The 10372-nt window shown below is 39.2% G+C and overlaps 1 gene segment (V, D, J or C); it reads left to right on the top strand.

Annotated features, from left to right (window-relative positions):
* LOC110206803 (T cell receptor delta constant-like) overlaps window positions 1–10372 on the top strand; it is a 74366-nt gene that overhangs the window by 20635 nt on the left and 43359 nt on the right.

The raw sequence follows: 10372 nt of genomic DNA, 5'->3' as shown, positions 1-10372 counted from the left end.
ACTCTCATAAGTTCAATTACCATCTCCACACAGTTGTCTCTCAAGTATACTGGCACCACCAGCTTCAATCTTTCCCCTAACCTCCAGCCCCACTTTTCCAACTTCCACCAAATATCTCCAGTTGGATATCCTGATAGCATCTCAAACTCAACATGTCCAAAACTGAACTTTTCTTTTCCCCATAATCTTCCAAAGGCACAAGTCCAACCACATTACTTCCAGCTCAAAACCCTTCAGTGGTTTCTTAATGTCTATTAGATAAAATACAAATTCCTTACTGTAGCACTTATGGCCAGCCATAAGCAACTTTATCCTGCCTTTCCATTCTTATTTCACATTACCCACCCCACCTCAAACCCCTATTTAAACACTACACCTTTTAGCAAAAATGCATTAGTAGCCATTATTTGAATTATTTCTCTTCTTGCCTCCATTCATGCACGTTGAGCATGCCTCCACATGTGAAATGAGTTCCCCCTTCATCTCTGCATGTTGAAATATTTATCTCCTTTCAAGGTTCAGTTCAGGCACCATCTTCTGAGTATTTACAAATCACTTCACATACATCATTTCATTTGACTCTCATAACAACATTCATGTGAAAAGGGTACTACAGGCAAGGCTATCTACATTTTACAGATGAGCAAACTTGGGCTCAGAGAGGTTAAAAGTGACTTGCTCATAGTCATACAACTGCTTTCAGAAGTAGGGATAAAGTTCATTTTTCTCTGCACTCCAAGCCCAGAACTCTTTCCACTACACCAGCATAACCCTTAAATAATCAGGCTCATTCTGGTTGGCTCCTGAGGGTAGAACTAGGAATGATGGGTGGAAGTTGAAAGAGAGGCATGCTTTGATATCTGTAAAGAAAAAAATTTCTAACAACAAAACCTGTCTAAAAGGAAAATGGGCTCCATCCAGATGTAGTAAATTCCTCATCCCTGGAGGTATTCAAGTAGAGTATGGATGACTTCTTGCTGAGGTTGGTATAGAAGGAGTTTCTTCTTGAGTATGTATTGGGCTAGATGACCTCTGAGGTCTTTTCCACTTCAGAGATGCTACTAGCATGTGCTTGTGTGATTCTGACTAATAATCAACCTCACGTTGGAAAGCCAAACTGAAAATTGTACAAAATTCAGCCCATCTCTTATTATCAGTATCCTAAAGGAGGTGAAGTGACTTGCCCATAGTATAGCATCCAATTACTTAGGTATTTTTTTCTAGGTCTACTTTCCTTTAAAAGTGGGTATGGCCCAGGCAGAGCAAGAAGGAAGTGAGAGCACCAAACTGGCATGAGAGGGAGATTTTTCTACGTGACCACAATCTGAAAGAACATGGCTATACTCACCTGGGAGGCAATAAGGCAACACTGCCCTCCTGGCAGCTACACAACCTAAATGAAACTGAGACCAATAGGCTAGTGTCTCTTCTCCAATCAACAGGTAAATATTACTAGTGGTGAGAATACAGGCTCTTTGCCCCCTCCACTACACACATTCCTGATGTCCTCTTAGACTCAAGAAGGAGAATTGAACTCATAGTTTATTATTCAATTTCAAGGTCTACAATTGTAATAGACTAGTTGAGCTGTGAAGGCTTAGATGTCATCTCATCCAACCCTATTAATTTGCAATTCAATTCAAAAAACATGCAGTAGGTGCTGGGTGGACATGAAAAAATTTAAGTAAAACATGGCCCCTGCCCTCATGGTGCTTATATACTTCTAGGCACATATACAGATACTTCAAGGATCTTTGATTTCATCAGTATGGGCATTTCTCCCACCAGTGCAGATTACAACTCTTACCGATCTTAGTCTTCATGAGTTGTTTTGGCCAAAAGAGGTTACCATCTGAAAACCAGTCTTTTGGGGGTGAGTTTCTCCAAATTCAATTAGCTTGGTCTTTGAACTAGTCTATCACCTGCCCTGTACTTGAAACTATTCCATCTTCTCCTTGGCTGACATTGCCTTCAAAAACCCAGTGTCAGCTCCATAATACAAAGAATACCACACTGGAGTAAGAATTACATTACTATGTCCTGGGTGTGTGAACTCTAAACCAGTTCTTAGCATGGGATCTGTGAACTTATTTTTTTTTCACATTTTGATAATCATATGTCAATATAGTTGATTTCCTTCTCAATCCTATGTATTTTGTTTTATGCACTTAGAAACATTATTCTAAGAAGGGGTCCATACACTTCACCAGATTGTCAACGAGGCCCATGACACACACAAAAAAGTTAAGAATTCCTGTTTGAGACACCATGCTCTAAATCTGACTACAGCTCCATCTGTTTTCTGAATCGATCAACAAGCACTTATAAAGCACCAGCACTGTACCAAGTAAGTGCTGGGGCTACAAAAGCAAAAGTGAAATTTTTCTTGCCCTCAAGGAGCTTACATTCTAAACAGAGGAGACAACACATACAAATCTAAGTATATATAAGCTATATAAAAAATAAATAGAAAATAATTTAGGAATGGGATAGTAACAATTGGGGGATCAAGGAAGGTCTCGTATTGTAGGAGGTGGGGCTTGAGCTCAGCTTTGAAGAAAATCAGAGAATCTCGAAGAAGTGGTGGTGAGGATGAGGTGCATTCTAGGATAAAGGAAGCCTCTGCAGAGGTTCAGAGGCTGTAGGTAGAATATAACATGTGAATGAACCAAGATCAATATGTGGTCACACAAAGAGTAAGGCATGATAAGCCTGTAATAGTAGCTGAAGTCAGATAGTAGGGGCTTTAAATGTCAATAGAAGAGACTGGATTTCACAATAGAGGCATTACGGAGCCTCATCTGGAGTTTGCTCCTGGGCAACAGAGCCTATGTTCATTGAATTGTTTCATCATGTCTGACTTTTCATGATCCCGTTGGTGGTTTTCTTAACAAAGATACTGGAGTGATTTGGCCATTTCCTTCTCCAGCTCATTTTACAGATGAGGGACTGAGATAAACAGGGTTAAGTGACTTACCCAGAGTCACCCAGCTAATACGTGTTTGAAGCCAAATTTGACCCCAGGAATATGAGTCTTGCTGACTCCAGGCCCAGTGCTTTATGCACTATGGTGCCACCTAACCACCCCTTTCTAACAATACCATTCTTTGTATCCTTCCCGCAGGGTCCATAATAGCTCCCAATACATGGCAGGGACTCAAGAAATTTTTGTTGAATAAACGAATAAAAAATATTGTCATCTTTGTTCATATCTCAGCCTGGATTCTTCTCCTCACATGGACCTCTTCTGCTGCCCTCCCTTGTCTAGTACTGTGCCTGTGACCTCTGCCTTTGGAAACAGAGCTATAGGGTATCTTGTCAGGCAGGCTCCAATTCTCCAATCAGAACTGAAGTTCCTCTTCTTTCAAAACATAGCAGAGTCAGGAATATGGCAGTGCTGCTTCTAAAAAGTAAACATAATAGTTTCATGTTTCAAAAGCAAATTAAGTCTTACAAAGCAGCTTTCTCACAAACAGTCCTGTGAATTGGGTGAAGCAAGAATGATCCCATTTAACACAATTAAAGGAGAAAAGATTTGCCATTCAACACAATTCTAGTAAGAGGAAGGACTGGGAATCAAATCCACCTCTTCTGAATTCTAGTATGTTGCTCACTCCACTATATGATATAGTGATTATAGGCCATCCTCTCAGTATTTGTAAGAACTGGTCAGCCCTTCCCATGGGATCAGAGTTTTCCTACAGTCCTGAGCTGCCCAGCTAAGAAGAGAAATGGAAAATTGAGTAGAGAGTTCAAAGTATAGTTTAATAACTATACTTCTGGATCTCTCATAAGGAAAATGATGAACATTAATTCTGCAGTTACAAGTAGACAAATGCTTTTAAATGTAAGCAAAATAAAGTTGGGTGAAAAAAATCTCCTGAACACTGAGAGTTCTTTATCACTATACAGCTATAACAATGGCACATTTATACTATATATGTGTGTGTGTGTGTGTGTGTGTGTCTATATATATATGTATGTATGCTATATATATATGTATACTATATATGTAAGTGTATGTGACATATATATTCTAGATATGTATAGATATAGCATTCCCTTAAGAGATACCATTTTGGCACTCCTTTTAGGAGATGGAGCTCTGGGCTACCACCTGATTTGCCATGGTCCTGAGTCAGTACTGAGTCCAAAGCACAAAAATAATAGTAATAATGATAACTGACATCTATATAGTACTTTACATTTGAGCCTCACAAAAACTCTAAGAACAAGGTACTATAGGTATTATTACCCTTGTCTTACAGATAAGAAAAGTCAGGTTGGTGGAGGTTAAATGACTTGTCGATGGTTGCACTGCTAGAAAATGTCGACAATGGTATTTGAACCCAGGTCCTCTGACATCAATCTTACTTCTGTCTCTTTCAACTACACCTTGTTGTTGTCATTTCTGAAAACCAAAAGATTTTATTGGCATCTTTTTACTGCAACATACTTCAAAATATCAAGAATGTTCTTACTGCCTGGACCCTCTGTATACTTCCCTTTTTTCAGAATACAGTAAAAAAGTGTGTAAAGACAAAACACCATCACAATATTTTTCTTGCTCTCCAGCAACTTATAAAGCACTTTAAGGTTTGCAAAGCACTTTCCCATACCAAATATGTGAGGCAGGAAGTACAATATTATCCCCATTCTACAAACAAGAGCACTGAGATTCAGTAAGATGACAGGATTGTCCATGGACACATGGTTAGTAAGTATCAGAACCAGCATCTCACCTCAGGCCTCCTAACTCCAAGTCTAGTGCTTCCTCTATGCCATTTAGCCATCTTGATCTATTCTGCACCCTTTCCACCAGTGCTGATGAGGAGAGGGTATTTTGTTCCCCCAAGTCCCACAGTTTTCCATCTGATTCAGCGTAAATATACCTGAGACAAGTTTTGGCCAATGAGACTCCCCTCTCCATATTCAGCTTTGGCCCCAAGGGCTTCCGCACACCAACCTATATTCAGCTACTTTGACCTTTCAGGGCTAGAATGATCTCTTCTCTATTTTATAAGAAAATTTGCAAAGTAAGGTAATCTTCTGTTGATCTGGGAGAGAAGACTCCCTAGCCTTGTATCTAAGCAATGTGTCTTCACTCTCATGCGCATCCAAGGAAATAAGGACCTCCCTCAACCAGACAGGGCAGTAAGAACTCCATGAATCCACCCTTCAGGGTCCTCCATCATCAAAGCACAGGTCTGAAAGCCTAATTCAGGGCAGAGGTAAGAAAAAAACTGGTGAATCTAAGTAGATCCCTTTCAAGCTGCTTGTTCTTATTGGAGGCAATACAATACAGTGAACTCCAAAATCTGGAATAGAGGACCTAGGTTCAAATCCTGCTTCTGCTTCTTGTTACCTGTGCAACCTTAGGTAAATCACTTAATTCCCTCTGGAACTCAGTTTCCTCTTCTGTAAAATAAAGGGATTGAACCAAATGTCCTTAGAGGCTTCTTCCATCTTTATGATCCTACTTAGGTAATGTTAAGACATAATGTAGGTGTTCTCTAGGAAAAATGGCTATCTTATCCTCTTCTAAAGTCTTACTCTGATCCTTCATAATAGCATAGAGGTAACATAGACCCTTTCAGACTATTCTAGATGAGTATAAGCCTTTCCAGGTCCTATCAAATTAGAAAAGCTTCAGGTATCAACCCAGGGACAGATTTCATGACTGTAGCTGGAGTACCAGCCTAGCTATTTTTTGGAGGGGCATGTCATCAAAGGATGAGCCACTTTTCAGTCAGAGTAACTCATGAAGACCATCTATCTACAAAGGTGCCAAAGAACTGAAGTCTGCATTGCTGAAGGAAGCTCCCATGTGGATAAATAATAATAATAACTCACAGTTCCATAGTGCCTTCCTTTGCAAAACACATTCCGGGTGAAATCAGCAGTCTTAAAAGTATTGGAGAAGTAAGGTTGCTTTGTGCTCAGAAGGGTTCTAGATGCAACTTTGCTAGATACAAAGTGTGAAGAGCAAATTCATCTTGATGGATTCAGTCCTGACTGTTCCCATGCCCTTGGAAATAAATGAAGCTAATGGACAAAGATAAGGTGGAGGATGTCCCTGTGGTCAGAGCATGAACTGGAGACGTAAGGTAGAGAAGAGAGAAAACTTTTGACTTTGGAGATGAACCCCTCTCACCCACTGATAGCAGCAGATCACAGAATGAAGTATCCTTTTTACACCAGGGGTTCTTAACCTTTTTATCATCATGAATTCCTTTGATAGACAAGTGAAGCATATGGAGTCCTTATCACAATAATCTTCTTAAATGCATAAAATAAAAAACTTAAGATTACAAAGAAAGGTAATTATATTGAAATATAGTTGTCAAACAAAAACAAATTCATGGACCCCACTTCAAGAATCCCTGGATACAGAAAGAAAATTAAATTCCAAAGAAGCCATGCCCAGCAAGGAAAAACCAGAAGCATCTTATGGTTAAAAGAATTCAGCTTAACAGCTTTTGAAAGAATAGATCCCTACCTGGCTCAGTCCACTGAGAATTTAATTCATAGAATTAAATTCCCTTTTTCCAAGGGCATGTTCTTTGGAGAGACGATGCAGCTGTTATATAAAAAAGAAATCAAATGAAATACATTCATGGCCAATGAAGTGGAACCTGGAATTCGACACCTGTCTTAAACCCCGGATTCTCTCTCACTTTCCTCTCCAGGACTCTTCTCTCCTTCCTCCTTTCTCCAGCTTCATCCTGAGTCTCTAAAACTCGAAGTTGAGGTTTTTTTCTCAGTATGAAAAAAGGATATGCAAATAGAGCAACTCTGTTTCCTGTTGAGCTTCTGCCAAGGTCTTTGTCTGGCAGTTGTAGGAGAGGAGAAAGAAGCCATACTTCTCAGCTGGTCATGTTCCCAATCTCAAGCTTGACTTCAGGTCACCAACATACTCTTTAGGGCAGGATTCATCCTTATTCTGACTCTTTTCCAAGGTAATTATTTTGGATGAATTAATAAAAACACATTTATTAAGATCCTGCTTCATTCTAGGTGCTTGAGATACAAAAATAGAAATGTTCCATGTTCACTGCTATTACCTGCCCATTCAGAATTGATCACCTTTTCTTTATCCTTTGCAATATCCATGGATAAGTTAGATGATCTGTTTCCTATTGATTCTTCAGGAACAGTGTTGCTCCAACACTATCCTCTGCACTAAACTGCTTTAGGGGTTCATAGATGGAATTTCAAAAGGGTTGGGAGCTCTGGATTAGTTAAACACAATGCAAGCAAAAGGTGTTGCCAATGTGACTGCTATTTTGCATCCAAACACTCATTTGGTTTCTTCTCAGGCCTCTCTTCTTAAATATCTGGAGACATTTTATCTTGGACCTCTCCTTTTCTACTGACATTATCTCTTTAAAGAAACTCGAGTTTTTGCTACTCTCTTTGCATAGAAGACTTTCTAGTCTATCTTTCCACTTTCCATTTTGTGGTTCCATCAACCTGACCTCCTCCAACTACAAGCATGCTGGGCTCTGGACTCTGAGCCATTTCCCTCTTAACATTGAAGTAATATGTCTTAATGTGATGCAAACCAACTCTTTCCACTTCCTGTTTGAGTCACATACCACTCCACCTTCCTGTTCATATCACCATAAGTCTGGGACACCACACCATCACTTATGTGTCTGCAGTGGGCCGACCTCCCTACAACCTGTTCTCAAGGCATTAGTATGGGATTTCACCTGACTCTCACTGTCATCCTGAGTCTTTACAAAGGTAAGGTTCTCTGAAGGACCTGGCTCAGACCTGGGAGATTTCCAAGTGTCCTGCTTCTGGAGTAGTGGGTAGAAGGGAAAGGTTGCCAGATGTTAGATGGTGACAGCAAAACTACCATCAATTCAACACTCCATAATTACCAGTAACAAGGAAAATTTTTATTTTCAGCACTTTATCCCATGCAATCAAGCAATTGATCAATTAATCAAAGTATTTATTAAGGGATTTAATACGTGTCAGGCACTATTCTAGGTACTAGGCATACAAGTAGGAAGAATGAAACACTCCCTACTCACAGAGAGTTTATGCTTTAATGGGAGAGACAAGACATCCATAGGTAAGTAAGTAGCATGAATGCAAATTTATACAAATTGATTAAATACAAAGTAGCTTGGGAAGAAGGATACTAGTGGTTGGGAATGTCAAGAAAGTTTTTAATCCAGAATATGGTACCTAAGCTGAATCTGAAAGAGGAAGCCTCTAAGAGGTGGAGCGAAGGAGGGATAGCATCCCAGGCAAATAAGACAGGCAGCCAAAAGGAATGGAAAAAGGAGTGTTGTGTGTGAGAAACAGAGAAGCCAATATGGTTGCATCACAAAGTGCCATGGGGATACTAATGTCCGTTAAGGCTGGAAAGAGTGGTAGAGGTCCAGTTGTGTAGGGCTTTAAAAGCTAAACAAGGGAATTTGCCATCTATTCCATATGTAAAAGGAAGCCCCTGGATAGATTGAGCAGAAAGTCATATGGTCAGACTTGCATTTAGGGAAAATTACTTTGACAGCTCAACTTGAAATTGAATTCACATGTTCTTGGTAAGAGGAGAGAGCCTGGTTCAATGTTTCTGTTTTTTCAGGTGTTTGGGCACAAATTAAGTTGGAGCAAAGTGGAAATGAGATAAAAGAAATTGGACAGTTTGTACGTCTCTCCTGCAAAGTATCAGGAATCCAAATTGAAAATGCCTTTATGTACTGGTACCGCCAGGTACAGGGAAAGACGCTGGAGTATATAAGCTCTATGTCTGGTAATAGAGAAAATGGATATACCCCAAAGACAATGCAAAGGAGAGCCTTCATATCCATACATACCTCCAGCAACCTACTCTACTTAGAAATTGAAAACCTGGAGCAAGAAGATTCAGCTGTGTACTACTGTGGAGTACCACAACATGGAGAAGAAAACTGACTCCAGACCCAAAACCTTGCCTAGGCTTGTGTAAATTCGGGCAAATGACTCAAAAGCCTATCACTGATCTCCAGCATCTAAATGAAGGTTGTCTCTGTCTCCAGTGAAAATCATTTTAGTAGAATATGTTTCCTTAGGGTAGGGACTGTCTTAATTTTGAATTCATGACCCCACTGCCTAACACAGACCCTGGTATATGTTAGGTACTTAATAAAAGCATTGTGTGATTGATTGGAAACCAAGACACTTGACTTCTCTGTCTCTAAAACAACATATCACTTAGATCTATCTAACTACCCTTAGAAGCTAATTTACTTTCTCAATGACTGTTTAGCTGGTTCAGGTAGCATAGGTAGGTGGAATCATATTCTGATTCTAATATTTACAAGCTGTGTGACCTTGGACATTTCACTTCACTTCTCACTTTATGTCCTTAGTTTCATCATCTTATAGAATGGTGATAATAATGCTTGCCTGACCTACCTTACAAAATTGGTATGACAAAAAAAAAGCTGCTTAGTAAATCTTAAGTATTAGGGAGATATGAGCTATTATTTCCATGTTCTTAACTTTTTTTTGGTGTACCCTACAGATCTCTTCTGAGAAGGATATTTTAGGGGGCACAATGGCTAGAGCACCAAGCCTGGAGAAAGGAAGACTCATCTTCCCAAGTTCAAATCTGGCCCCAGACACTTTACTAGTTGTGTGACCCTAGGCAAGTCACTTAACCATTTGCCTCAGTTTTCTCATCTGTAAAATGATCTGGAGAAAGAAATGGCAAACCCTTCTAGTATCTTTGCCAAGAAAACCCCAAATGGGGTCATAAAGAATTGGACAAGACTGAAATGACTGAACAACAACAAATACAAAGGAAAGTCGTCATATCCAAAACACACAACTCCAAAAGACTCATGATAGAAAATGTTATCCACATCCACAGAAAGAACTATGGAGTCTCAATGAAGATTGAAGCATACTATTTTAACTTTCTTTATGGTTTTTTTTACATTTTTTTTTCCTTTTGTTCTGTTTCTTCTTTCACAGCATGACTAATGTGGAAATATGTTTAATGTGATTGAATATGTGTCTTGGGGAGACAGGAGAGGAAGGGAGGGAAGAAGAAAACTTTGGAACTAGTTCATTTTCCTTTTTTCCTTTTATCTAGTTCTCTAAATATTCCCTATTTTTATTCAGTTAAGTATTCAATTAAAATATCCTTCCTCTGCTCTTCAGGTTATTTTGTTTGTTAATTTTTTAAATTTCATTTTCTGCATCCTTTTCTGGAAAGGATTTCTTTCCCTCCTTCTCATAGTTATTTCTCCTTCATTTCTGTCTATTTTAGATTTTATTCTTTGGTTCATGGCCTTATGCTTATTTATTCCTTCTTTAGTCTTTATATTCCTAGTGGAATTAAGGCTTCCAAGGTTCCTATCTTGAGTTT

Source organism: Phascolarctos cinereus, unplaced genomic scaffold, assembly GCF_003287225.1.
Source record: "Phascolarctos cinereus isolate Bilbo 61053 unplaced genomic scaffold, phaCin_HiC Scaffold_3;HRSCAF=262, whole genome shotgun sequence".
Classification (NCBI taxonomy): Eukaryota; Metazoa; Chordata; class Mammalia; order Diprotodontia; family Phascolarctidae; genus Phascolarctos; species Phascolarctos cinereus.
Note: the sequence above shows the minus strand (reverse complement) of the source record. Positions and strands in the feature narration are given on the sequence as shown.